This window comes from Pelmatolapia mariae, linkage group LG4 (assembly GCF_036321145.2).
Source record: "Pelmatolapia mariae isolate MD_Pm_ZW linkage group LG4, Pm_UMD_F_2, whole genome shotgun sequence".
Classification (NCBI taxonomy): Eukaryota; Metazoa; Chordata; class Actinopteri; order Cichliformes; family Cichlidae; genus Pelmatolapia; species Pelmatolapia mariae.
In genome coordinates, this window is record NC_086230.1 from 20857611 (window position 1) to 20863610 (window position 6000).

The following is a 6000-nucleotide window of genomic DNA, read 5'->3' on the forward strand; positions in this document are numbered from 1 at the left end:
CACCCTCTTCCTCAGGGTAAAATTAGGCTCTGCAAACTAAAGCCCAAACCAGCTCATCAGAGTCAATGATGACAAAGTTGATGCCATTAGCGGGTTGAGTCTTGATGTTTTTAGTGCGGAGCTGTGCGTTATTTGACACACACTCTTGTAATACACCTATTAGAAGAAGCAGTAACATTTATGGTTAGGTTACTCATGTAGACGTACGCTCACACGGGCCAAGCAATTCAGGTGAAATTTCCCAGGAGCAAAGGTGCATTCCAGAGCCTGGTAGCAATATAGATTGGGCTTGGAAATTATCCAGAGCAGAGTGCATATCCAGGGCAACCTCTGCGCACATAAGCAAGCAGTGGCACAGAGCGTGCACGTACACATGTACGCTTGCTGCTTGTTCAACTCAATATTAAACAGCGGAGGGAGGCACGGTATGGCAGCCATACTTAAAACTGGTCCCAGACGCAGCTGTTGTTTTATATGGATGATTACTGGCAACGATTTACAGGACTTCATCTCTCTAACATGCATAGAGCACCCCCAGCACCCCTCAGGAGCCCATTTCCTTTAAACCTCTGTAGGTGTGTAGCCTTTTCAGATGGCAGGGCTGTTTCATAAGCCACAACTTTAAGCAAACTGACACTCTCTGGGTAAAAAAAAAAAAAAAAAATGCCATATGCACTCATAAACGCAGAAATCCGGTGGTACAAGGTATGCGAGGCAAACTTCCAGCTGGAACACATTATACATTACAGCAGCACACTTCAGTTGTTAAGAGACCGCGGCATCCTTTCTGTGTGATCTCCAGATCTGTCAAACTGAGGTCTGCTCTTCTCATAAGTCTCTCTCTTTTTTTGTATTCTGTACTTCTTGATGAAAGTAATCATCAGAGAGCTAGAAATAGGTGGTCGGTGTGAAAGAGAAATGGCACAGAAGAGAGAAAAGACTGGGAACACATTGGAAGAAGGTGTGTGTGTGTGTGTGTGTGTGTGTGTGTGTGTGTGTGTGTGTGTGTGTGTGTGTGTGTGTGTGTGTTTGCAGATTGCTTGCAGACTCAGCATCCACACGAAGGGTTTAACCCTGCACTGCTGTGGTCAGAGATGGACTCCTGACCACAGCAGTGCAGAGGAAGTCTCAGACAGCAAACCACAGCTCCAGATGTGAAGAAAGGAAATCCCATTTAGAAGCAAAAGCACTCAGGTATGAGAATTCTCTCATACAGTCGATGGTGTACTTGGGAGCACCTGCAGTGCATTCACTGATTTCCTCAAATGGACAGACAGAGGAGACATGAAGCAATCCGTGCACAAGTTCCTACATGCAGTTCCTCCGTTCCCCCTGTCCTAGCTCATTTTCCCCTTAAACACTACCTCTTTATGCTCTACGAATGAGAGAAAAAAAAAACACTCTCTTTCTGCACGCACACACACACACACACACACTGAAAGCAGGGGACTTCCAGCTACTAAGAAATAGCACTGTAATTGCCGGTGCTCTGTTGTCTATCAAGACCTGACCTTTTCAACATATGTGTGCCGTGGTGGGAGCGGTGGGAACTGGCGAGGAGGAAGATAGGGGTCTCCCCGACGCTGTGGTGGTCTGACCCAATCCCCCTCCCCTCTTTTGACTTCAGCTCCCCCCAAAAATCTGGGATCTCCCACTGTGGCCACATGTGCAAATTTGGAGTCTAGAGAGGAGGACATGACTAACCCACACACCATCAGGGTCCTGCCACGGAGTGGGGGGCATTAAAGGCAGGACGAGGCGATGTGGAAAGGACAGCAAAAGACAGACCTGCCCTGTCTCCCTGGGGTCCCAAGGGGGGGATGTAGGAAAACTGGAGGTCTGTGCGACATTATAGTAGCAGAAGTGTTAACTTTCTGTCGGTGCCAATGGGAAAAGAGTGGACCAGTATTGCCTTTCATGACTCTGGCTCTGGAATAACAGCATTAAAGAATGAAACATATACAATGACATACTCATAATAAACACTAGAATAGATGGGATTATGCACCAGTAGTGAGCAGAAAAACACGGCTTTAAGTTGCAGAGAGAAGTCATCAAAACAAATATAAAGAAACTGATATCTTCATAGATGAGCCTTATCTAAAAAACTCATAAAAACCATGTTAAAGGTTAAATGGCTCGCTCGCAAGCAAAATGACAAGTCATCTTTACATCACTACATGACAGACTAGCTCAGCTCTCAGAGGGGCTGCAGAAAGCTGTCCTCAGAGATGCATTAGGAGACTATAAGCTCATAATTACTCCAATTGGCATGTCAGTGGGGGCTTTCACTTTACCCTTCCTTCTCAGTGTCTTTCAGTAGCCATGGGCAGTCACGCTGTAGGGACCGTGAGATGAGGGGGCTCTAGTGGTGGTTGTGATGATGGTGGTGATATATGGGATTAAGGTGAGATTTGTCTGCTTGACTCGAGTGACACTAGACATCTGTGACAGAGCTGAAGACTCAGATAGAAATAGGAGAGCGGGTGTAAGGGGACAGAGAAGGAGTGGATGGGTTTGAAGGAAAGAAAATGGTAAAACTTTGTAATAAGCCCCACAAAGGGTGCAATTCCCCAGTGATTAAATGGAATTATCTCAATTTTATTAATTATCTACAAAGACTTAAAGATAAATACACTGGAATTTACAGGAAACAAAGAAAAAATTACACTGTAAAATATTTTAAAGTAAATTTAATTACTTCAGATTTACTAAACAGTAAGGACTGTTCTTCCTTTGACAACTTACACGAAATATCGAACACAATCAAAATTTGCAGGCCTACGTGACCTCATAATTTTACTTTAATACTGTCAGTAAATTTAAGTACAGCACAAGGAAATTTAACCAGTGAGTAATTTCATGGTAATTTTATGGAAAAACAATATTTCCTCACCTTACATTGTTAATATGCTGTACTTTTGAGGGCACTTATATTATTGTGTGGATTAATCTTACCTTTACACATCTTTGTGTAATATGTTGATGTGCACTATGGATTGCTTTTCCTTTTCCCTCCACTTTTTAGTTATGTTTGAACAGTGATTGTGAACTGTTAAAAAAATAAGTCCGTCATTTTAATGTCACATAGGCCTGCAGACTTTGATGGTATTTATTTTTTCTTGTAAGTTACAAAGACAGAACTGTTCTTACTGTTCTTTAAATTTACTGTGCTTAAATGTATTTGCTCTGTACTTAATTCTTATTTCTTTGTTTCCTGTTAAAACCTGACTTCATACGCCCTTATTCCAGCGTACCCACCTTTAAGCATTTGTAAATAAATATAATTACAGTAATTTAAAATAAAATGCACTGAAATTCCATTTCATTACAAGGGGAATTACGTCCTTAGTCACAGGCTCTATCATAAAGTGTTACCCGAAAAAACAAATCCACCAAAAGAATCCTCTGGATTAAAGGATGATTAAAGCCAGTTATGGCTCCCGGTTGCTTTACGATGCTCATCGGCCGCAGCTCCGTTGTCTGAATTGTGCCCGAGATTTTCCTCAACACCATGCAATTCTTCTGGCAACCACACCTAACCGAGCAATGAAAGCGCTTTACCTCCAGGAGAGGAGCCCTACCCAGTTTATGGGCCATACCGTGAAGCTGTTTCACATGCATCGTGGTAACGATTAACAGTAGTTAAATGGAAGCCCCCTACCCCAAAGAGCTCCCTGCTAGATGCTCTGCAAACAGCATTGTAGCTGCTTTTAAAAAATAATTACAGCAGGTTTTGGCTCTTTTATTGTTGTTGTTATTAATCAAGGCCATAAAAGTAGTACCGGCCCCGATCCAACACCAACCTTGGGAACAAAAAAGGAATTGTGATGGAAAAAATAAGCTAGCAGGACCCGTGTTTCTTTTCTTTCTGCCTATACTGAAGACTGATACAGTGGCCCAAGTTTGAGTGTGTGAATATATGCATATTTTGCAGGTTGTTGTATGATGTAGAACTCGAATTAGAAAGATAACATTTTTTGGTGCCCAAGCCTTTGATGACAGCCCACACTGTCATTATGGTAGACAGACCAGAACCATAATAACGCCTCTCCTCTTTCTCCTCCTCTTCCTCCTTTACTACAGGAATCAAGATGAAGTGTCAAAATCCCGAGGCAGTCAGATCACAACAAACTGATTATCAACAGGAAGTGGCTCCATTATGGGCTTACAGATAGGAGAGAGTGGTGGTCTCTTGTTACAGCTCTAGCTTCAAATCCACACATTCCTCGAGGGTTTAGAGAGAGCTGGGTCACCCCCTGAGCTGGGTCCTGCAGGGTTTTAGGGAGTCGCCCTCCACTCTCAAGGCACTACCTTGGGCCTGGGGCATTTTTCAGCTGGGACAAATGAAGGGATACAGAGCGCCCGAGGAGGAGTTGGAGAGGTGTTGATGTTTAAGGGCAGCCTGACAATCAAGAGTTTTGACAGCCTATTCGTTGTGATTTTGCGCACTTGCAAATACCTTCTGCTGTGCAGAGTCCCATTTACTAAACCCTGGCACATGTTTGTTCATGGGGAGCATGTCACATCTAATTGAGACATTGTAGATACACAGTCTATGGTCCAATGTCTAAATCTGACAACTGATTTGGAAATACAAGATGCTTTTAAGTGTGGAGCAAACCATCAATCATCTAAATGTCTCAAAGATCTACAGTATAGCGCACACAAGAGTGGGCTTTTAATACACTTTCCCTAACAGCTCAACAGGGACTTCTTTTTTTTTTTTGCTCAATGCATTCCTCTATGTTCCTAATGTGATTAGAAGCAACTCTGACTACTTTTATGACCTGCACTTAAAACCCTAATGATTGCTCTGAGAGTAGGAGTCACAAAAAAAAAGAAAAGCGAACACTTGAGACAATTGCTGAGCTGCCTCCTCGGGGAATGACTTGAGCAATGAAGTCAAGAGCTGGATTGTGCTGTGTTGGGATCAATGTGGGCAGGAGATTGCAGAGTCATGTGCACGAGGGAATATCTCACTCAGAAAAATGCTACCGACTCCTACTTTTTTTTCCCTCCCCTTGCAAAATGTCGGGAGAACATTTTAGTCTTTTGTTTGTTTTCTCTACACGCCGTTTCAGAGGCGAGTCACAGAAGGGTTCATAGGCTGGGAATAGCTTTGAAATTGAGGCCAAAACGGAGGCTAGTTGGGGAGGCCTGGTCTCAGTGTTGGTACATGTATACATGTGAATTATTTACTTGTCGTCCAGCAGGAAATGAGGAACGATAACAAGCTTGGGAAAGAAATACAGAAAAACAAACAGATGGTATCACGTCACCTCCTTCATTTTGTTTTTCTCCTTTTTCTTCTTTTCTTTTCTTTTGTCTCCTCCGAGGGTCAAATTAAAAGACAGTAACAGGGAGCGGACATAATTCGAAAGTAAATAATTCCAGGCAATTATGCCTGACTCAGACCTGTTAGTTTTTACAGCAGAGATGGTTGATTTGCTCATTTTAACACACGTATAAAAATGTGTGTTAAAATGAGTGTTTTTTTTTTAAAGGAGGCTTTTCTTATGTCTCTCTTTCTGTGAATTGTTGTTTCACCTGTTCAGTGTCTTCCTGTCTGTGACAGGTTTTCACAGCACTGTGCGCAGTCCTCTGAAAACGTAAGTACAGCCCAAGATTCAGGCCTTTCCTTAATCACCTTAGGCAGCAAAAAGCTGAAGTAACTGCTTTCTGAATGACTTTATCAGTGTGTTACATCATTGTGGAAGAAATTTGGTCCACTATAATAATAATAATATAATAAGTATATGTGGAACCATGATAAATAATATCTCAGTTGCTAAAATGTATCTTGAGAAGAGAGGAGGTTTCCTGGAGGAATTACGCGACTCTAGTCTTCTAGAGTAAACTAGACTAGACTCTAGTTTAAGTAGGTATGAACCCTTTTGTGTTTATCTGACAGGGATCATTAAATACCCCAGTAGACCATAACAAAATAATATGGCCGTTGCCCAGACACTTCACTCCTCACGATTCCTCCCACACTTT